Source organism: Triticum dicoccoides, chromosome 2A, assembly GCF_002162155.2.
Source record: "Triticum dicoccoides isolate Atlit2015 ecotype Zavitan chromosome 2A, WEW_v2.0, whole genome shotgun sequence".
Lineage (NCBI taxonomy): Eukaryota > Viridiplantae > Streptophyta > Magnoliopsida > Poales > Poaceae > Triticum > Triticum dicoccoides.
Genome location: NC_041382.1, coordinates 200,295,478 through 200,320,204, shown reverse-complemented (window position 1 = coordinate 200,320,204; position 24,727 = coordinate 200,295,478).

The following is a 24,727-nucleotide window of genomic DNA, read 5'->3' as shown; positions in this document are numbered from 1 at the left end:
CGGTGCGGAGCCCATGTTGCGGCAGCCCGGATGCCAGCTCCGTCCGGTGCTCGCGGCCGCTAGCTAGCCAAGATAGCTCCGTCCAGCTGCTTGTCTGCAAGGTTTGCTAGCTAGATTGGCACGACAGCGCGTCGGCTTGCTTGCGCGCGCCACGCTAAGGCCAGCCATCTGGCTCGAGCGAAGGCCAGCGCAGCGGCTTGATCCCTCGTGAGTCATGCTCGGGCCAGCCTGCCAACCCGTGCGGAGGCCAGCGCGGCGTCTGGCCCGTCCGGCGGAGCGGCGGCCAACTCGCTCATCACCAGCGCCACCGACGAACACGCATCAGTACTGTTTGAAGTAATGTTCAGGAAAAATAATGATTTGAGGGGGAATAACAGGATAGAAGGTCAGATGTGGGTCCCTCGTGTCAACGGTCAAACAAAATGTGTTGGTTTAAGCTGCCTCGTCAGAACGGACGTGTGGGCCAACCCTGTCATAAATGGGTTTAAACGAACCCAATCGGTAGGAGTACTAGGTAGTTTTTGGCATGGATTAAGAAATTTTGGGTATGTTTTTGCTATTTTTTGTACAATAGATTCTTCATAGGGCTGGTTGAAAGTGGTAGTTCTTTGTTAAATACTCTACATATTGTAAGTAGGAGTGAAAGTTAAGCTTTGGAAGCCAATAAGCAAGGCTAGTTACATAGTGCATATGTGTACATGATTGAAAGTAAATATCAACCATGAGTGACTAATATCTTCATGGAAAACTCGAAACTATGGAATACTAGGAAAAATGCATGGTTGGAAATACTAGCAATGTTCATGTCCGTTGCAACGAATCATAATTAGAATAATACTTATTCACAAACTTGGTACAAAACACTCTAATTTTGATATACATATGTCACTAGAGATATATTATGTTTCAATTAGAATATATTCCTTGGGCTATTTTGGTGAGGTCAGGGAGGGATGTGGTTGGTTTTAAGATACTAATTATGGGTTTTTCTGCAAGTTGGTAGACATGTGGGATGTTGGTGAGAAAAGGCAACAACTTACCTCACAATCGTTAGATGTAGATCTAATGGTCAGAAACGACGGATGGCAGACACACCAGCATCACCAACTTAGTCTTGTGTAGGAGTTAGCAAGATCTGTGCATTGCATGGAACATCAAGATGCATTTCTTTATAAAACACTTGTTGCGATTGACCCTTGCCGTTGTAATCCCATGTGTAAAAACTAATGATATCTCGAGAAATATGAGATAAGGTGAAGAGGAGTGGGGTGTGGTGGTGGTTGGTGGTCGGACTGAGCGGAGGCATGGGGATTGACGACGCCGGCAGCGGCCACCAGGCCAGTTTGTTCCAGAGGCTTCCTTTCTTAATTGCTCAACAATGAGGTTTGTTGGAGATAAGGATGAACGAGGGAAGGCCTTGTCTGCAAATGTGGAGAGGGTGCGGGTATCTTTTAGTTTAATTTCTATCCGTCAGATATAGATCAGACGGTCTATATTGCAAGATGGCACACGTACCATTCTCACCAACTCGGTTTTTTATAAGAGAAGAAATATAAGTATGGAGATACAAACGTATTATTGATACTTGCTTCCATAAACTAGCATCTACATTCTATTCAACGCATCGGCATGTGGGGCCTTAGCACAATGACTTCTTGACTGTGTAAAACAAAGATTTTCCCGTCACCGACAAGGAGGGGGTGACGGCGACGCACTTTTTGGCTTGCTCTAGTCCTAGTAGTCATACTAGGTGGTCTAAGCACGTGTAGATTTATTCTTTTTCACGTCTCGTGTTCGCCGTACTGCCACGACTGTTGATGAATAGACGGTAAGTTATTCACAGGGAAACCCTTGTTGAGCGTGTTTGCGAGGGAGAGAAAGAGACAGTGTACGTGTGTGATATGTTATAGACTGAGGCAATGATAACAGATTCGTTGTGTCTATGTGTGTGTGGAGGATAGAGAGAGACATGTACATGGGGATTTGTGTTGTGTAACATGGAGACACATATACATAATTAGAGAGTGAGTGTGTGAGATACACATGCGGACATGAGGAGAGATGAGGATCCAGATAAATGGGTGTTTGTGCGTGTCTGTGTGTGTTTGTGCACGCGATTGTGTGTGAGAGGGAGAGAGTGTATGTGGAGTAGAGAGACCACTGATGATGTAAACCTAGTATAAGGGAAGGGGGAATGGTGTGACATGTGTAGTAGCGAGATAGCACAGGTGCTGGCGGGGGGAGCAGACTATTTGGAAGAGACATCGAGTGTGTGTGTGGGAGAGGGGTGTGAGAGCGAGAGAAAGAGAGAGCTAGCGATGGAGAGAGAGAGAGGGAGAGAGAGAGAGGGAGAGAGAGAGAGGAAGAGAGGGGGCGAGAGGGGTCGTTTGTGTCCATAAATGGCGTATAAATAGGGAGACAATGTTGATGTTGTCCGAAATTGGCCTATGAACGGAGACACAAGGGAAACGAGTCATCGTGTGTGTGATAGGGACTTCATGAGAGATCTAGAATAGATGGTGTAGAGAACAATGTGCGAAATCGAGAACGATCATACATTAGGGAGCTATGCAAAGAGTCACGACATATATGTATACAGGGAAGGAGCTGGGGCGGGTCCGCATGTGGGAGAGATAGAAACAGGAGAGTGGTGCACAAGGAGACAAAGTGTGCTTGTTTGGAGTGGGGGTGGTGTGTGAGGTGAGTGCGTGAGAACCACATAACTAGGGAGATAGATGTTTGGGGGCGACATTTTGTGTGTATGGGAAATATACACTCTACATAGTGTGGGTGCTTGGGTAAGAGAGATAGCGGGAGACCTAGAGAGTGAGGTAAGAGATGTGTGCATGCCCGAGAGACAAAGTGATAAAGACCTATGTTGGGGTCCGGACTTTACAAGAGAGAGGGGTGTTAGTGTGCTAGTGTGTTGGTGTTTGGGGGAGAGAACGACTTCTCTATGTGTGTGTGTGTGGTGGGGGGGGGTTGACTTCAGATAAAGAGTGAGGTGTCTATATTTGAGGGACTTTAGCGTAATTGAGATATTGTGCACTCATGGTTGATCAATTTGTTTCACAGTTTGTACTATGAGATAACGATACTTTTGAACATGCGTGATATACCTTGATGTACCAGAATTACAAACCTAAGATTGGAATTTTGGAATTCGACTCCATCATTAGCTTTTGTAATTCATTTAAACGGAGGTACATTTTTTAAGCCGGGATTTCGTGATTTCAAATTCATATATCAAACCTAGAGATATACACATATGGGCATGTTCAAACTTTATAATCATCCACTTTATTCATACACATACACATTTTTGCTTTTGTCATCATATTTAGGATAAACACATTTGGAATTTCATTTGAATTGGACCGTATGATGGTATTTGCTTGTTGTAGCTCAATGATCCATATTTGAATTGAATGGACAATCTAAGTTTCGAGTTGGAGACACTCATTTTCAAAACTTGCACATTTTTTTGCATGCAGAACAAACAAATTGTCGGCCATGATATCATAGTCGGCCGTACGAGAGCAGAATACTTATAATTTTAGGTGCCAAAAGCTTTCAAACTTCCCGCTCACATAGAAATATCACGCGCCCGAAAGTTTAGCCCTACGATATTCCTGTTTTACCCCTGCCACATGAATGGAAAAGGGCTGCTTTGGTAACTCCATTGTTTTCCCCTCTTTGCCCCCAACATTCTTCCCCAGAGCCCCTCCCCTTCCCCTCCCTGACCCCCCCAACCACGGCAAGCCGCCAAATCTAGTCCTCCGCCATAGCGGTGGACCTCACACCCCGCCGGATCTACCTTCCGCACCTTGGAACCCCCAACAGCCAACTCACCACTTCACTGGAGCCGCTTCAGCGACTGGCTTGTCCACCGCTCCAGATGTCCTTGACCGCCATCATGGTCCATCGCACCGGATCTGCTTAACCGGCGCCCTCGTCCACCACAACATATGTAACACCCCGGATATGATTTACCTAATATGTAATCCAACTCTTGCCGTTTCCGGCTTTAAGTTATTTTATTTTCTAGGGTTCAGGTTTTTGTCTCCGTGTGTTGTTGTTGTTGTTGTCTTGCATCTCATATCATGTCATCATGTGCATTGCATTTGCATACGTGTTCGTCTCATGCATCCGAGCATTTTCCATGTTGTCCGTTTTGCATTCCGGCGCTCCGTTCTCCTCCGGTGGTCTTTTCTACCTTTCTTTCATGTGTGGGGATTAAACATTTCTGGATTGGACCGAGACTTGCCAAGCGGCCTTGGTTTACTACCGGTAGACCGCCTGTCAAGTTTCGTACCATTTGGACTTCGTTTGATGCTCCAATGGTTAACCGAGGGACCGAAAAGACCTCGTGTGTGTTGCAGTCCAACACTCCTCCATTTTGGCCCAAAATCCACCTAAACCCTCTCCATCATCTAGAGAATTCGATCACGATCGCGTGGCCGAAAACCACACCTCATTTGGACACTCCTAGCTCCCTCTATGCCTATATATACCTCCCTCATTCGAAATCCCCGGTCTTTCCACCCCTAACCCTAGATCCACCCCTCTCCGCGCGGCCGGACACGTCTGCCGGCCGCCGGACACGTCCGCCGCTCCGCCCGGAGCAATCATCGTCCGCCACGTGTCCCGGGTCGGTCCCCACATCGCCGCGCCGCCGAGGCCCGCGGGAAGCCCTCGCGGCCTGACTGCTACAGCGCGCCACGCCTCTCCCTCCTCCGCCACCGCGCCACCATTGCCGGGCCGCACCGCGCCCTCCGCCGCCCAAGGCCGCCTCCGCCGCCCGCCTGCTCCCTTCGCCGCTCCGCCCCGCCACCGGCCACAACTCCGGCGACCAGAGCCCTGCCGGATCCGGCCGCTCCGGACATCTCCGGCGGCCTCAAGCTTCCTCTCCGGCGGTCCCCAAACGGCGTGCGACCAGATCTGAGATCCATGCTACCATAACCCTAGATCCGCGAGGTGATGAATTTCTCTAAGTCCCCGTTTTCCAGATTCAAATGCCTTTGTTCATCGTGCCGTAACTTTGCATCCGTAGATCCTTTTTGGGCATATAGCATATCAAAATGTTCGTCTCAGAGAGCACATCATTTCAACTCATTGCATCATTTTCATTTGAGCTCATCTTGATGCCCGAAATGCTGTTGGAAGAGTGCTATTTGAGATAATTCCCAGATCTGCTGCTCCATATAACTATTTGTCATTTTTGCCATGATTATTGTGTGCATGATATGCCCCTGAGCTCTACATATGTTTTGTTATATGCTTTGTCATATTTACAGAGGTGCTATTTATGTATTTTTGTGATGTGTGTGGTGACTAGCACAAGCTTGCAAAGTGGTGCATTCGTTAATGCTGATTTCAGGGACTTAGCTATTCCACTAAGTCCTTGGTCCGTTTTTATCAATATGCCATATGTTCATGTTGTTTTCTAGTGATCCGTGCCTCTTTTGAGGATGATCAGTAAGGATGGTTTGTTAATCTTGTAGTGCTCTATCCATCCATGTCCTTGTTTGCAATTATGGAGCACCCTAGCTTGAGTCAATCGAGCTCTACTTTTGCTATTTCATGAATCTAGGAAGATTGTCTACTTGTTAGCGATTTTGCCGAGGATGTTGTAGTTGATCCGTGCATGCTATGTTATTGTTCTTGCCATGTATAGCTTGTATAATGTGTATTATTGATAGGTGTATGCTTAGATTGTCATGACATGCTCTGTAGTGAGTGCATCGAGCTCGTAAACATGCCTACTTGATATCTGATTTGCATGCTCCAGTTTTTCACGAAGTCTGTGATCTGATTATGTTTTTGCCATGTTCACATGCTTGCAATTGTATTTTCTGATCCCTTTTGGCTCAAGGTCACTAAGGGACTTTTGTTAAGCTCTTTGAGTAGCTCCATTCCATGCTTTAGTTTGCTATGTTCAGGCCCTGTAGCATATAGTTTGCATGCTCCAAAGTGTGCTACCTGATCTGAAATTCCAGACAAGTGTTAATTTCACAGTCTGAAATCTGTTTACCAATTGCACTTTTGCCATGCTTGTTTGAACATGTTAATGGATGAATTGGCCGTAGCTCAGTGTTCATCTTTTGTTAAGCTTCATGAATGGATCCCTGCCATGTATTTTTTTGCCATGTTTGGGTGCCGTAGCATGTTTTTCTTGTTGCATTTAGATGGTTACTTGTTGTATATTGCAGACCGGTGCCATATTTGAATTGCTTGTCATTTCTAAACCGTGTCTCCGATTCCGGCTTTCTTTATATCGTTTTCAAGAGAAATCATCTCACCTTTCCAGTGGCACACTTGGATTTCCAAGTTGAGGCCAGGTTCTTTCATTCCTTGTCAAATCTTGCATATGCATCACATATCGCATCCCGCATAGCATACCATGTTTGCATCATGTTGTTTGAGCTTTGCACGTGGTTGATTGTGTTCCGTTTGCTTGTTTGTCTTGTTTGGGTAGAGCCGGGAGACGAGTTCGCTAACGAGGAGCCCGTTGAGTTTGCTTTCGAGGATCCAGTCAACTCTGACAACTTTGCAGGCAAGATGATCATACCCTCGAAATCACTTCTATCTTTGCTTTGCTCTATGCTCGCTCTTTTGCTATGCCTATGCTATGATGCCTACCACTTGCTTATCATGCCTCCCAAATTGCCATGTCAAACCTCTAACCCACCATGTCCTAGCAAACCGTTGATTTGCTATGTTACTGCTTTGCTCAGCCCCTCTTATAGCGTTGCTAGTTGCAGGTGAAGATTGGAGACCGTTCCTTGTTGGAACATTATTTTCTTGTTGGGATATCATTATATTATCTTGTTATCTTAATGCATCTATATACTTGGTAAAGGGTGGAAGGCTCGGCCTTTTAGCCTAGTGTTTTGTTCCACTCTTGCCACCGTCATATCGGTGTTATGTTCCCGGATTTTGCGTTCCTTACGCGGTTGGGTGATAATGGGAACCCCTTGACAAATCGCCTTGAATGAAACTTCTCCAGCAATGCCCAACCTTGGTTTTACCATTTTCCACCTAGCCTCTTTTTCCCTTGGGTTTTCGGAGCCCGAGGGTCATCTTATTTAAACCCCCCAGGCCAGTGCTCCTCTGAGTGTTGGTCCAAAACTAGAGTCCTGTGCAGCGCCCCCTCGGGGAAACTCGAGGTTTGGTTTTAGTTGTATGGAGCGCTCATCTGAGTGTGCCCTGAGAACGAGATATGTGCAGCTCCTATCGGGATTTGTCGGCACGTTCGGGCAGTGTTGCTGGATTGGTTTTAACTTGTCGGGTTGTCTTGTAGAACCGGGATACCGAGTCTGATCGGAATGTCTCGGGAGAAGGTATATCCTTCGTTGGCCGTGAGAGCTTGTCATGGGCTAAGTTGGGACCCCCTGCAGGGATTTGAACTTTCGAAAGCCGTGCCCGCGGTTATGGGCAGATGGGAATTTGTTAATGTCCGGTTGTAGATAACTTGAACCTTAACTAAATTAAAATGAATCCACTTTGTGAGTTACCGTGATGGTCTCTTCTCGGCGGAGTCCGAGAAGTGAACACGATGTTGGAGTAAGGCTTGCCGCAGGTTGTTCTTTAGTTATGCGTTCGCGCTTTGCCTTCTCTTCTCGCTCTCCTTTGCGAACAGGTTAGCCACCATATATGCTAGTCGCTTGCTGCAGCTCCACATATTTACCTTGCCTTACCTATGAGCTTAAATAGTCTTGATCGCGAGGGTGCGAGATTGCTGAGTCCCTGTGGATCACATATTACATCCAAACCAGATGTAGGGCCTGATGACTCCGTTCCAGATGACGCGCTTGAGCTCAAGTGGGAGTTCGACGAGGACTCACGCCATTACTATGTGTCCTTCCCTGATGATCAGTAGTGGTGCCCAGTTGGGGCGATCGGGACCGTGTCGCATGTTGGCTTGATCTTTTATTTTGGCACCGTAGTCGAGCCATGAGTGATTGGATGATGTAATGCTATTTATGTACTTTGTTTGACGTGGCGAGTGTAAGCCAACTATGTTCCTTCCCCTTTTATTATTTATATTACATGGGATGTTGTGAAGATTGCCTAACTTGCGACATTGCTTTCAATGCGGTTATGCCTCTAAGTCGTGCTTCGACACATAGGAGATATAGCCGCATCAAGGGCGTTACAAGTTGGTAATCAGAGCCTTCCCCGACCTTAGGAGCCCCCATTGCTTGATCATTTTTAGCAGTCATTGTCGAGTCTAGAAAAATGTTTTGAGTCATTTAGGAATTATATATCGGAGATTTTAGTAATTCTTTTTACTCCCCAGTCCCTTCATCGCTCTGGTAAGGCATCCTGACGTAGAGTTTTGACTCTTCTCTTCTCAAATTTCACTAAAAAAAATTTAGGATCACGCGGGTATCTTGGAATCGTTCTGATGGATTTGTGACGAGAACATTGTTCTTGGTGCCTCCTGTCATTTAGGGGTTGTGGCAGTGTCCCGGGGAGTGGAGCTCCGAGGTGTTGTCGTCACAATTTTATCGTTGCAGTTCTGGGATACCTGAGTTTAGTACGCCGACATCGAAAATCTCTTTTATGCAGTTGTTGGTGAGATAACCTCGACGCCACCTAGTACTAGAGCGGGAGTTCGGGAGTATTGCCATAACTTGTATAACGGATGCTTTTCGAAGGTTGAGGTAGATGGTTTCCGAAGTTTTTCTCGGTTATGTGTTGAAGGATGGATACAGCTGGATGTAGGATTTGCTAGATTTGGGTGAGATATTATGCTTCCCCTGTATCACCAACACCCGATTGCATAACCGGAAAGGTTCGGGAATTTCATAGGTGGGAATTCTTGTAGCTCTAGCTCTTCTTCCACGGATATTTGGTTTGAGATTGGGATTTCTTACTGAGTATTCGTTCTTGATCCGTACCTTGTTGATTTATTCCTCTACCTAAATTCTAAGTGGCTTCTCAATTTATGGATATGTGACCATTTCAAGTGGAATGCATTCGTTCATTTTGTTCGGATGTGATGACAATATGTTGCAATTTCATCCCGCTTGATTCAGCTTCTTTTTATCTGTCATTGTGCTAACGGATGTCACCCTCTTCAGGATGGCTCCCGCTAAGAGCAGCAATCAGAATCAGAATCAGAATCCGCCACCACCTCCCCCTCCTCCGGAGGCATGGCAAGCTGTGATGGCCGCAACCAATGCAAACAGGCAGTTGATCATGCAAATTCTTCAAGAGCGCAATCAAGCGAACCAAGGCAACCAAGGCAACAATCAGAATCACTTTGCTACACTCAACCAGTTCCTTGCTAACGGGCCAAAGACCTTCAGCAATTGTGTTGAGGCAACTGATGCTGACGATTGGCTCGTGGACATATGCAAGCATTTCGAGTGCAGTAACGTCAGGCCTGAGGACTTTGTCAAGTTCGCTTCCTTCCAACTCAAAGACCAAGCTGCAGAATGGTTCCAGCAATACAAGGATTCCAGAGGAGGCCGTGTGATTACCTGGGATGAATTTCGTCAAGACTTCAAAGGTCATCATATCCCTCAGAGCGTGGTTGAAAGCAAGCGTGAGGAATTCCGCAACCTGAAGGAAGGCTCTTTGTCTGTCTATGACTACAACAAGTTGTTTCAGAAGCTCGCCGCTTTGCCAAGCAGGACATCCCTGACAAGAAGAGCATGATATACCAGTTCAGGGGTGGTCTCAGAGAAGAAATCCAGCTAGCTCTTGTTCTCTTTGAGCCCTTGAGGTACGATGAGTTCTACAACATGGCATTGAAGCAAGAGGCTGCTCAACTGAAGTGTGATGCGTCCAAGAAGTGAGTCAGAGATGCTACTCCTTCTTCCTCTACTCAAGTGGCCAAGCAGCATAAGTATTGGCTTCCTCCTCCTCCGTTCCGTCAGCCGTTTCAGAAGAGCAAAGGTGGCAGTGGATCTTCCCACCCACCCAACCCTGGCTTTCAGAACAAGACTTCGTCTCAAGCTCCAAGATCGAGTGCTCCGTACCACCGTCCGCTTTCAGAGGTCACGTGCAACAAGTGCCAATAGAAGGGTCACTATGCCAACAAATGCTTCAATCAGAGGCGTCTCCCTCCTCCTCCTCCTGTGAGATCGGCAAGTACAGCTATGGTCAAGCATAACCCCAAGTACGCCAAGGTCAACATGGTGAATGCAGCTCAGGCAGAGGACTCGTCAGATGTCATCATGGGTAACCTTCCTATTAACGATATTCCTGCAAGAGTTCTTTTTGACACTGGTGCATCGCATTGTTTCATTTCCAAACCTTTTGCATCAAAGTATGAGTGCGATTATCAGTATCTACAAAGTTCCTTGCAAATCGTGTCACCGGGCAAGCAAATGACAGCTAATATCAGCGTCCCGGATGTTACTATCATGTTGGGCGACTACAAATTTCTAGCTTCTCCTATTGTTCTGGGTGACTCGGATATTGATCTTATTCTTGGGATGGATTGGCTTTCTAAGCACAAGGCGCATCTTGATTGTGCAGCCAGGCAGATTCAATTGACTCATTTGTCTGAGGATGTAATTGTCTTTGCCGCTCGTGATGATACAATCCGTTTGTTTTCTCTCAATGAGAAGGGTGAACTGGATGCCATCTTGCAAATTCCAGTCTTTTGCGAATATCAAGACGTCTTTCCAGAAGAGCTTCCAGGAATGCCTCCGCATCGGCCAGTTGAATTCGTCATCGATCTTGAGCCTGGCACGGAACCAGTGTGCAAACGTCCTTATAAGCTCGGACCTGAAGAGTTGAAGGAGCTGAAGAAGCAACTCGATATTCAAGAGAGAATGGGTCTCATCCGGCCTAGTTCCTCTCCGTGGGGTTGTGGAGTTCTTTTTGTGAAGAAGAAGTATGGAACGGACCGACTTTGTGTTGACTACCGTCCATTGAACAAGAAGACTATCAAGAACAAGTACCCACTTCCCAACATCAATGAGTTGTTTGAACAACTCAAAGGTGCCCAAGTATTCTCCAAGCTTGATCTCTGTATGGGTTATCACCAGATTCGAATCCATGAGCAAGATATTCCCAAGACGGCTTTCAGGACAAGCTATGGTTCATATGAATACACTGTCATGTATTTTGGCCTCGTCAACGCTCCTCCGACTTTCTCTCACATGATGAACTTCATCTTCAACGCCTACACCAATGACTTTGTTTTGGTCTATCTCGACGACATTCTGGTCTTTTCGAAGAACAAGGAAGATCATGCCAAGCACTTGCATTTGGTGCTCGATAAGCTCAGGGAACATCAGTTCTACGCCAAGTTCTCAAAGTGCGAGTTTTGGCTCGATGAGGTTCTTTATCTTGGGCATATCATCTCTGCCAAGGGCATTGCGGTGAATCCTGAGAAGGTGTCTGCAATTGTGAATTAGGAACCACCTCAAAATGTGAAGCAACTCCGTAGCTTCCTCGGTCTCGCAAGCTACTGTCGAAGGTTCATTGAGAACTTTTCAAAGATCGTGAAGCCTCTCTCAAATCTTCTCCAGAAGCACGTCAAGTATGTTTGGTCTCCGGAGTGTGAGATTGCTTTCAACACTTTGAAAGAGAAATTGGTCACTGCTCCAATTCTGACTCCTCCTGATGAATCCAAACCGTTCGAGGTCTTTTGCGATGCCTCTCTCCAAGGTCTTGGTGCAGTGTTGATGCAAGAGAAGAAAGTTGTGGCTTATACATCTCGCCAGTTGAAGCCCAACGAGAAGAACTACCCCACTCATGACCTCGAGTTGGCGGCAGTTGTGCATGCTCTTTTGACTTGGAGACATCTTTTATTGGGATGAAAAGTGGACATCTTCACTGACCACAAGAGTCTCAAGTACATCTTCACTCAGCCTAATCTCAACCTCAGGCAGACTCGCTGGGTCAAAATGATTCAATAGTATAATCCGAGTATCGAGTATACTCCAGGCAAGGCCAATGTGATTGCTGACGCTTTGAGCAGGAAGGCTTATTGCAACAGTCTGATTCTCAAGCCTTATCAACCCGAGCTTTGTGAAGCTTTCCGCAAACTTAATCTGCAAGTTATTCCTCAAGGTTTCCTCGCCAACCTTCAAGTCTCTTCTACCTTGGCAAACCAGATTCGCGAGGCTCAGCTTCTTGATGCTATGGTGAAGAAGGTGAAGATTGGGATTGCCAAGAGTCAACCCAAGTACAAGTGCTATCGCCTTGATGACAAGGATACTCTCTTCTTCGAGGATCGTATTGTTGTGCCCAAAGGTGACCTTCGTAAAGTGACCATGAACGAAGCTCACAATTCACTCCTCTCCATCCACCCTGGGAGCACGAAGATGTATCAGGACCTCAAGCAGGCTTATTGGTGGACTCGAATGAAGCGCGAGATTGCTCAGTTCGTGAATGAGTGTGATGTCTACAGAAGAGTGAAGGCAGAACACCAAAGGCCAGTGGGTCTCCTCCAACCTCTTGCCATTCCAGAATGGAAGTTTGACCACATTGAGATGGACTTCGTGACTGGGTTTCCAAAGTCCAAGCGTGGCAATGATGCTATATTCGTTGTCATCGACAAACTCACTAAAGTGTCTCACTTTCTGCCTATCAAAGAGTCTATCACTGCAGATCAATTGGCGGAGCTGTATACCTCTCGGATTGTCTCTCTGCACGGTATTCCGTAGGTAATCTCTTCAGACCATGGCAGCATCTTTACCTCCAAGTTTTGGGAGTCTTTTCAGAAGGCCATGGGCACCAACATCCGCTTCAGCACTGCTTACCATCCTCAAACTAGCGGTCAAGTCGAGCGTGTCAATCAGATTCTTGAAGATATGCTCAGGGCTTGTGTGATCTCCTTTGGCATGAAGTGGGAGGATTGTCTTCCATATGCTGAATTCTCCTACAACAACAGTTTTCAAGCAAGTTCGGGCAAGGCCCCATTCGAAATTCTGTATGGCAGGAAGTGCCGTAAACCACTCAACTGGTCTGAAACCGGTGAACGTCAACTTCTGGGAAATGACTTAATCACAGAGGCAGAGGAAATGTGCAAAGTCATTCATGATAACCTCAAAGCAGCGCAATCGCGCCAGAAGAGCTACTATGATAGTAAGCACCGTGATTTGGCTTTCGAGATCGGAGATCATGTTTACCTCCGCGTCTCTCCAATGAAAGGTACTCGTCGCTTCGGTATCAAAGGGAAGCTTGCCCCTAGATACGTGGGACCTTTCAAGATCGTCAGCAAGAGAGGCGATCTCTCCTATCAACTTGAGCTTCCTTCAAACTTTGCAAATGTGCATGACGTGTTCCATGTCTCTCAGCTCCGCAAGTGCTTCAAGACGCCTGAACGCACCGTCAACTTCGAAGACATTGATCTCCAAGAAGATCTCTCTTATCGTGAGCACCCCGTTGCTATTCTTGAAGAGACTGAACGCAAGACTCGCAATAAGTCAATCAAATATCTCAAAGTCAAGTGGTCACACCATTCCGACCGTGAAGCCACCTAGGAACGCGAGGATCACCTCCGTTCTGAGTACCCGGTGTTCTTCCAGTCCTAGATCTCTGGACGAGATCCTTTCATAGTGGTGGAGTGTTGTAACACCCCGGATATGATTTACCTAATATGTAATCCAACTCTTGCCGTTTCCGGCGTCAAGTTATTTTATTTTCTCAGGTTCGGGTTTTCGTCTCCGTGTGTTGTTGTTGTTGTTGTTGTTGTCTTGCATCTCATATCATGTCATCATGTGCATTGCATTTGCATACGTGTTCTTCTCATGCATCCGAGCATTTTCCCCGTTGTCCGTTTTGCATTCCGGCGCTCCGTTCTCCTTCGGTGGTCTTTTCTACCTTTCTTTCGTGTGTGGGGATTAAACATTTCCGGATTGGACCGAGACTTGCCAAGCGGCCTTGGTTTACTACCGGTAGACCGCCTGTCAAGTTTCGTACCATTTGGACTTCGTTTGATGCTCCAACGGTTAACCGAGGGACCGAAAAGGCCTCGTGTGTGTTGCAGCCCAACACCCCTCCATTTTGGCCCAAAACCCACCTAAACCCTCTCCATCATCTAGAGCATTCAATCACGATTGCGTGGCCGAAAACCGCACCTCATTTGGACACTCCTAGCTCCCTCTATGCCTATATATACCTCCCCCATTCGAAATCCCGGGTCTTTCCACCCCTAACCCTAGATCCACCCCTCTCCGCGCGGCCGGACACGTCCGCCGGCCGCCGGACACGTCCGCCGCTCCACCCGGACCAATAGTCGTCCGCCACGTGTCCCGGGTCGGTCCCCACATCGCCGTGCCGCCCGAGGCCCGCCGAGGCCCGCGGGAAGCCCTCGCGGCCCGACTGCTACAGTGTGCCGCGCCTCTCCCTCCTCCGCCACCGCGCCGCCATTGCCGGGCCGCACCGCGCCCTCCACCGCCCGCCGGCTCCCTTCACCGCTCCGCCCCGCCACCGGCCACGACTCCGGCGACCGGAGCCCGGCCGGATCCGGCCGCTCCCGACATCTCCGGCGGCCTCAAGCTTCCTCTCCGGCGGTCCTCGAACGGCGTGCGACCAGATCTGAGATCCACGCTACAGTAACCCTAGATCCGCGAGGTGATGAATTTCTCTAAGTCCCCGTTTTCCAGATTCAAATGCCCTTGTTCATCGTGCCATAACTTTGCATCTGTAGATCCGTTTTGGGCATATAGCATATCAAAATGTTCGCCTCAGAGAGCACATCATTTCATCTCATTGCGTCATTTTCATTTGAGCTCATATTGATGCCCGAAATGCTGTTGGAAAAGTGCTATTTGAGATAATTGCCAGATCTGCTGCTCCATATAGCTATTTGTCATTCTTGCCATGATTATTGTGTGCATGATATGCCCCTGAGCTCTACATATGTTTTGTTATATGCTTTGTAATCTTTTCAGAGGTGCTATCCATGTATTTTTGTGATGTGTGTGGTGACTAGCACAAGCTTGCAAAGCGATGCACTCGTTAATGTTGATTTCAGGGACTTAGCAATTCCACTAAGTCCTTGGTCTGTTTTTATCAATATGCCATTTGTTCATGTTGTTTCCTAGTGATCCGTGCCTCTTTTGAGGATGATCAGTAAGGAAGTTTTGTTAATCTTGTAGTGCTCTATCCATCCATGTCCTTGTTTGCAATTATGGAGCAACCTAGCTTGAGTCAATCGAGCTCTACTTTTGCTATTTCGTGAATCTGGGCAGATTGTCTACTTGTTAGCGATTTTGCCGAGGATGTTGTAAGTTGATCCGTGCATGGTATGTTATTATTATTGCCATGTCTAGCTTGTATAATGTGTATTCTTGATGGTTGTATGCTTAGATTGTCATGACATGCACTGTAGTGAGTGCATCGAGCTCGTAAACATGCCTACTTGATATCTGATTTGCATGCTCCAGTTTTTCACTAAGTCTGTGATCTGATTATGTTTTTGCTATGTTCACATGCTTGCAATTGTATTTTCTGATCCCTTTTGGCTCAAGGTCACTAAGGGACTTTTGTTAAGCTCTTTGAGTAGCTCCATTACATGCTTTACTTTTCCATGTTCAGGCCCTGTAGAATATAGTTTTTATGCTCCAAAGTGTGCTACCTGATCTGCAATTCCAGACAAGTGTTAATTTCACTAAGTCTGAAATCTGTTTACCAATTGCACTTTTGCCATGCTTGTTTGAACCTATTAATGGATGAATTGGCCGTAGCTCAGTGTTCATATTTTGTTAAGCTTCATGAATGGATCCCTGCCATGTATTTTGTTGCCATGTTTGGGTGCTGTAGCATGTTTGTCTTGTTGCATTTAGATGGTTACTTGCTGTATATCGCAGACCGGTGTCATATTTGAATTGCTTGTCATTTCCAAACCGTGTCTCCTATTCCGGCTTTCTTTATATCGTTTTCAAGCGAAATCATCTCACCTTTCCAGTGGCACACTTGGATTTCCAAGTTGAGGCCAGGTTCTTTCATTCCTTGTCAAATCTTGCATATGCATCACATATCGCATCCCGCATAGCATACCATGTTTGCATCATGTTGTTTGAGCTTTGCACGTGGTTGATTGTGTTCCGTTTGCTTGTTTGTCTTGTTTGGGTAGAGCCGGGAGACGATTTCGCTAATGAGGAGCCCGTTGAGTTTGCTTTCGAGGATCCAGTCAACTCTGACAACTTTGCAGGCAAGATGGTCATACCCTCGAAATCACTTCTATCTTTGCTTTGCTAGATGCTCGCTCTTTTGCTATGCCTATGCTACGATGCCTACCACTTGCTTATCATGCCTCCCAAATTGCCATGTCAAACCTCTAACCCACCATGTCCTAGCAAACCGTTGATTGGCTATGTTACTGCTTTGCTCAGCCCCTCTTATAGCATTGCTAGTTGCAGGTGAAGATTGGAGACCGTTCCTTGTTGGAACATTATTTTCTTGTTGGGATATCATTATATTATCTTGTTATCTTAATGCATCTATATACTTGGTAAAGGGTGAAAGGCTCGGCCTTTTAGCCTAGTGTTTTGTTCCACTCTTGCCACCGTCATATCGGTGTTATGTTCCCGGATTTTGCGTTCCTTACGCGGTTGGGTGATAATGGGAACCCCTTGAAAAATCGCCTTGAATGAAACTTCTCCAGCAATGCCCAACCTTGGTTTTACCATTTGCCACCTAGCCTCTTTTTCCCTTGGGTTTCCGGAGCCCGAGGGTCATCTTATTTAAACCCCCCGGGGCCAGTGCTCCTCTGAGTGTTGGTCCAAAACTAGAGTCCTGTGCAGCGCCCCCTCGGGGAAACTCGAGGTTTGGTTTTAGTTGTATGGAGCGCTCATCTGAGTGTGCCCTGAGAACGAGATATGTGCAGCTCCTATCGGGATTTGTCGGCACGTTTGGGCGGTGTTGCTAGATTGGTTTTAACTTGTCGGGTTGTCTTGTAGAACCGGGATACCGAGTCTGATCGGAATGTCTCGGGAGAAGGTATATCCTTCGTTGACCATGAGAGCTTGTCATGGGCTAAGTTGGGACCCCCTGCAGGGATTTGAACTTTCGAAAGCCGTGCCTGCGGTTAGGGGCAGATGGGAATTTGTTAATGTCCGGTTGTAGATAACTTGAACCTTAACTTAATTAAAATGAATCCACTTTGTGAGTTACCGTGATGGTCTCTTCTCGGCGGAGTCCGAGAAGTGAACACGGTGTTGGAGTAAGGCTTGCCGCAGGTTGTTCTCTAGTTATGCGTTCGCGCTTTGCCTTCTCTTCTCGCTCTCCTTTGCGAACAGGTTAGCCACCATATATGCTAGTCGCTTGCTGTAGCTCCACATATTTACATTGCCTTACCTATAAGCTTAAATAGTCTTGATCGCGAGGGTGCGAGATTGCTGAGTCCCTGTGGCTCATAGATTACTTCCAAACCAGATGCAGGGCCTGATGACTCCGTTCCAAATGACGCGCTTGAGCTCAAGTGGGAGTTCGACGAGGACTCACGGCGTTACTATGTGTCCTTTCCTGATGATCAGTAGTGGTGCCCAGTTGGGGTGATCGGGACCGTGTCGCATGTTGGGTTGATCTTTTATTTTGGCACCATAGTCGGGCCATGTGTGATTGGATGATGTAATGCTATTTATGTACTTTGTTTGACGTGGCGAGTGTAAGCCAACTATGTTCCTTCCCCTTTTATTATTTATATTACATGGGATGTTGTGAAGATTGCCTAACTTGCGACATTGCTTTCAATGCGGTTATGCCTCTAAGTCGTGCTTCGACACATAGGAGATATAGCCGCATCGAGGGCGTTACAGCGTAGGCCCTTCATTGACTCCCTTGTCCGCCCCTTCGCTGGCCCTTCATACAAGCCCTCATCCTCCGTAATAGATCCGCCTCACCGAAAGCACTGTACAACGCGCCCGCCCAAGCATTCGTCCACTGCACCGGACCTGCTCCATGGACACCATATTCAACTCCACCGGCCCTGCTTTACCGATGCCGCAGCCTCATCAGGTTATTTTGATTTGTACTCCTTTGGTTTTTCTCTTTATTGTGCAACTGTTCACTTACCACAGATGAGCTTTCTTGTATGTCGACAGGCGCCGCAACCGTAGCACCGGAGCCGCTTCAGCGACGGCGACAGCAGGCCCAAACTCAACTGCAACATGAGCACCGTCGACGATCCTTAGCTATCTAGTATGAAAACGATACCCATACGCCGCCGAGAATCAGGTACTATTATCCAACGGTCGGCGCCTACGTTCACTTTCCTAGCATAAGCACTGCACCTTTGAATTTCTTCAGGGCATCATTCAGTTTTTCATGAGACGCGTTATTCTGCTTGCACCTGTAGGGCCATACTTCTGGCAGTGAACATGTTACATGTGCTAAATTACATACCAGTGCACATATAGTTAATATGCTTTAGTTTTGTTCTGATGCCACCTGTTGGTTCCATCAGACTGCTTAATGTTCTCTATGCTTACTTACACATCAGCAAACTAGCATGTGGTTCCGCTTCATTTTGTTCGTTTTACCCTACATTTTCTGATGCTAGCTATTACATCACTACTCCGAGCCTCTGTTCATTACTTGTCTGTGTGTTCTTGATCTTCCCAAGTTGCATGACTAATTTGATGATTCTATTAATTATGGATCTGCCAACCCCATCAAGCAAAAAATTTGTTCTTTTGGGGCTGGCACCTCGAACAAGCATAAAAATAGAGGGAAGCAGATATATTGTCGTGTATGCACACACCCTTCTTTCATTAGTTTAGATGAACCATTATGATCAATTCTGACCAGTGCATGCGATTAAAATTAATTTTACCTAAATAGATGGTGCAGAATAAACTACAACAACTAGATTTGCAACCACGGGATGCTGACGATATCTTCAAAGAACATTGCAACAGCAGCAAGGCTTCACAACAACATATGGTAAGCCAGTGTGTTTTAGTACATGTGAAATGTAATGCGAGTGGGCTGCTTTCTTGGCTTGTGCCCTCAACGTGTAATCCTACCGAATTACAAATAGTTCAGTTGTCTGCTTTGCTGTATTGCTTGATTCGAATGCTTATTTGTTATTACGCTATACCTGAGTTGGCCAATATGTCAGCAGTGCCTGTTGTACTATCGTAAAGAAATGCATGCCTATTTCATTTGAATCGTTAGCATTTCCTCTCAACTTCATCACAAGACTGTCTTCGTAGTTTATATGAGGCCACACTGTTAAGTGCTTTCTCAGATTATTTCAACTTCTTAGATGCCTTGGCAACTTAAATATAGCGGTTGTACACTCCCTTTCAACTAGGGATGTCAACTGGGTCCCGTTTAATCCCGATTAAAGTCCACTAGTGGTATGATACTTCAAAAGAGTTTTTCTTTTTTGAGGAAAATGAACTAGGGAGGTAGCAAAAACTAACTAGATGGGACTAGGGGATGTCGTTTATTTGCCACTTACATCCCTAGTTTCATCTTACCATTTTAATTTCTTTTCGGCTGATGCTGCTTCGAACCATTTAAATATAGTTTGTCATGCTCGGCAATAATTCATCCGTCGTTTACCATGTAAGCTTACTGCCCGGATCATACGATAACTATCTCTTACTGATGTCTAGTGGAAACCTTTCAGGATGCCGTTCACACTAGGACACAATGTACAACCCCAGAATCTATTTGTGGAAGCAGTGCGCCATCCATGTTACCAAATGGTAGAAGTTCAGAGGCAACACCGCCGGAGAGCAGTCTGAGCACAGATATTATAGTGCTTGAGGCTCTACTAGAGGCAGAAAGAGATGGTGTGGCTGCCATGAATGAGGCAATCTTTATCTTGAGGCTGGAAATTACGGAATTAGCGGCACGCATTATGCAAGCAACCCAAGAATTGGAGGAAGTAAGAATGTTGCATTTGAAGACAGAGGAGGTCCTGCTGTTTCTTCTATCTGAAGCCCAAGGTAATCCCGGTTCTTCTTTAGATACCAGTTGAAATTGTCATTAGATTATTGTACTTGCATGTTGTGTCATGTCTCTGAATGGATTATGTTGCAAGACCCCCTATGTTGTCCATGTGTTGTAATGATCCGAATTTTTTAGGCGAGGTAATCCTCAGTACTTGTATGATTGACATAAGGTGAACTGTTTTTCGTGTGAGCATATTGTATTGGATGAAATAACTGTTTGACTCAGAGTGTATCCAACCTACTGAATTCGAAGATCACGACATTTCTAAATCATAATCATATATAAAGGTGGAATAAATCTTTGTTGTGGTTTTGAAGAAATAAATAACAAAACGTATAATTATCTGTGGATATTCGTAATCGAATAAAAATTGGATTTGAATTTAGTTTGCCAGGTCCCAGGGCAAACGTGAATGCTAATTCTCCCAAGTTTTGAACGAAGTGGCTAAACACCCACTATAATTTGTGGGCTGCCCGAAGCAAGTGTTTGCGAGATGGAAATTACTGTCTACCCCTGACACTTGACATCCTTATCGACCGGATTTACACTGCTGTCGATAGGGGTAGACTAGTAACTTCAATCAGACATGACACGACGGCCTCTGAGCCCATTCAGACACGGTAGGCGCCAAACGTGGGCGGAAAAACACATTTGATTCAAGCTCGTCTAAAAGACATGTGTATCTTCCTCCATTTCCCCATTCATACACGGTGGGGGTAAAACAAACTCTCCTCGTCCGAAATTGATGTAGGCTAATATTTTAAATAGGGGTAGATGTGTAACTTCCATCAGACGTGACACAACCGCCCTACCTGTCAGCCCCGTTCATACACCGTGGGCGCCAACCGTGGGCACCAAAACACCCTCTCCTTGCCTGAAATAGTTACCGGCAAATATTTGGGAGATGCGAGATTACCATCCTATCCCCAAATGACGCGATGTCTGAAATTTTAAACGAGGGATAAGTTCGTAACTTTCCCCCATTTCAGAGAAGCGCGTCCCAAAGTTTGAGATCCCCCCTCCCCTCCATTTACCCATTCATACACCGTCGACGGCACGACAACCTCCGCACTGCGGCCAGCCTCCTCTGTCCGCCACCCCATCCCCCACCTTGTTGGAGCCGCTACCCCTACCCCGTCGTCCACTGCAAGAGATGGACGTCTCTCATCCATGGCGCTGGACTAGGGTCCTTTCATCGCCTCCTCTCACTTCATCAGCGCCGTCGTCCACCGTGCCATTGCCGCTCCTACGACCGCCTCGTCCACGGCAGCAGGATATATCCCCCGACCCGGCTGTCTACCGTCTAAAGTCTTCTTCCCCGCCACCGACAGCCATCACACCCGCAGCACCCTCAACGTATCAGCATAGGCCTACACGGCGTCGCAAGAGAGGTGGTACTCTTTCATATGTGCTTAAGTTATTGATCTCACCTGGAAAATAGATCGTAATTTTTTTACTATACTTTTCTTGTCCATACCAAATCGTAGTGGCTAGTTGAAAGCAAACATTGGTTGCTAAGTAGCTTTTTCTGGTTTGCACCTTCAAATCCGCCATGGCACGGGCACAATACTCATAAAGCTTATGGTTTCCCCCTTTATATTCACTACCATCATCGTAGGTGCTTCGTGTCATGCTAGCACTGCTCCTCAAGACCTCAACCCAAAGCTTACGTGTTGAAATACGAATCTGATATGATGCTCATATCACTAAAACAGAGAACGTTTAATTGGTCACCTAATGTTCCTATATTCATTTCGAAAAGCATGTGCGCCACCCACTGGTCCAGCTAGTTCCACTTTCCTGATTTTTCTCTTGATGCTTAGGGTTTTCCCCTTTTATCTACTCTACTATGATCTGTGTAGGTGCTTTTTGTCATAGTAGCATTACTCCACCCTTCAAGATAAACAACACAACACTCAGAATTCGAAAGCTTAGTTGTTCAAATATGATTGTGATATGATATTGATATTAGTTAACCGACACATTTAATTGGTTAGCTAAAGTCCCACTTGAGTTTCCAAATGCATGTCGCGACATATAGAGAGACATCATAATTGCATTTCTTTGTCACTTGTTGACCGTACTTTCTTGTCCATACCAGATCTTAGTTGTTATTTCAAAGCAAACATCGGTTGCTAACTACCCTTTGCGCGGTTTGCAGCTTCAGATCTGCCATCCCACTTCCACGGTCAACACTGTACTCATCATGCTTATGTTTTCCCCATTTTATGATGACCACAATCAGCCTACGTGGTTCGTGTCGTAATAGCACTGTGATGTCTACTACACAACCTTCTTCTTGTAGACGTTGTTGGGCCTCCAAGTGCAGAGGTTTGTAGGACAGTAGCAAATTTCCCTCAAGTGGATGACCTAAGGTTTATCAATCCGTGGGAGGCGTAGGATGAAGATGGTCTCTCTCAAGCAACCCTGCAACCAAATAACAAAGAGTCTCTTGTGTCCCCAACACACCCAATACAATGGTAAATTGTATAGGTGCACTAGTTCGGCGAAGAGATGGCGATGCAAATGCAATATGGATAGTAGAGAATGGTTTTTGTAATTTGAAAATATAAAAACAGCAAGGTAACTAATGATAAAAGTGAATCACGTGATATCCCATTGTCACCACAGATACGCACGGCAAGACATACATCAAGTGTTCTCAAATCTTTAAAGACTCAATCCGATAAGATAACTTCAAAGGGGAAACTCAATTCATTACAAGAGAGTAGACGGGGGAGAAAACATCATAAGATCCAACTATAATAGCAAAGCTCGCGATACATCAAGATCGTACCACCTCAAGAACACGAGAGAGAGAGAGAGATCAAACACATAGCTACTGGTACATACCCTCAGCCCCAAGGGAGAACTACTCCCTCCTCGTCATGGAGAGCACCGGGATGATGAAGATGGCCACCGAAGAGGGATTGCCCCCTCCGGCAGGGTGCCGGAACGGGTCTAGATTGGTTTTCGGTGGCTACGGAGGCTTCTGGCGGCAGAACTCCTGATCTATTGTGCTCCCTGATGTTTTTAGGGTATATGGAGATATATAGGCGGAAGAAGTACATCAGGGGGCCACGAGGGGCCCACGAGGGTGGAGGGCACGCCTAGGGGGTGGGCGCGCCCCCCTACCTCGTGGCCTCCTCGAAGCTTGCTTGACGTAGACTCCAAGTCTCCCGGTTGCTTTCCTTCCAAAAATGAGTTCCGTGAAGTTTCAGGTCAATTGGACTCCGTTTGATTTTCCTTTTCTTCGAAACCCTAAAATAGGCAAAAAAACAGAAACTGGCACTGGGCTCTGGGTTAATAGGTTAGTCCCAAAAATAATATAAAAGTGGATAATAAAGCCCAATATTGTCCAAAACAATAGATAATATAGCATGGAGCAATCAAAAATTATAGATACGTTGGAGACGTATCAAGCATCCCCAAGCTTAATTCCTGCTCGTCCTTGAGTAGGTAAATGATAAAAACAGAGTTTTTGATGCGGAGTGCTACTTGGCATAGTTTCAATGTAATTCTTCTTAATTGTGGCATGAATATTCAGATCCATAAGATTCAAGACAAAAGTTCATATTGACATAAAAATAATAATACTTCAAGCATACTAACTAAGCAATTATGTCTTCTCAAAATAACATGGCTAAAGAAAGTTCATCCCTACAAAATCATATAGTTTAGTCATGTTTCATTTTCATCACACAAGAATGCTCTCATCATGCACAACCCCAATGACAAGCCAAGCAATTGTTTCATACTTTAGTAATCTCAAACCTATAAACTTTCACGCAATAAATGAGCGCGAGCCATGGATATAGCACTATGTGGAAAATAGAATATGATGACGGGGGTTATGTGGAAAATACAAAAAGGAGAAAGTCTCACATCAACGAGGCTAATCAATGAGCTATGGAGATGCCCACCGACTGATGTTAATGCAAGGAGTAGGGACTGCCATGCAACGGATGCACTAGAGCTATAAATGTATGAAAGCTCAACAAAAGAAAATAGTGGGTGTGCATCCAACTTGCTTGCTCACGAAGACCTAGGGCACTTGAGGAGGCCCATTGTTGGAATATACAAGCCAACTTCTATAATGAAAATTCCCGCTAGTATATGGAAGTGACAAAACAAGAGACTCTCTATCATGAAGATTATGGTGCTACTTTGAAGCACAAGTGTGTCAAAGGATAGTAACATTGTCCCTTCTCTCTTTTTCTCTCATTTTTTTGGGCCTTCTCTTTTTTATGGCCTTTCCCTTCTTTTATATTCCTCACTTGGGACAATGCTCTAGAAAATGATGATCATCACACTTCTATTTATTTACAACTCAATGATTACAACTCGATACTAGAACAAAAGATGACTCTATACGAATGCCTCCGGCGGTGTACCGGGATATGCAATGGACCAAGTGTGACATGTATGAAAGAATTATGAACGGTGGCTTTGCCAAAAATACTATGTCAACTACATGATCATGCTAAGCAATATGGCAATGATGAATGTGTCATGATGAACGGAATGATGGAAAGTTGCATGGCAATATATCTCGGAATGGCTATGGAAATGCCATAATAGGTAGGTATGGTGGCTGTTTTGAGGAAGATATAAGGAGGTTTATGTGTGAAAGAGCATACCATATCACGGGGTTTGGATGCACCGGCGAAGTTTGCGCCAACTCTCAATGTGAGAAAGGGCAATGCATGGTACCGAAGAGGCTAGCAAGGATGGAATGGTGAGAGTGCGTATAATCCATGGACTCAACATTAGTCATAAAGAACTCACATACTTATTGCAAAAATCTACAAGTCATAAAAAACCTCGGCACTACGCGCATGCT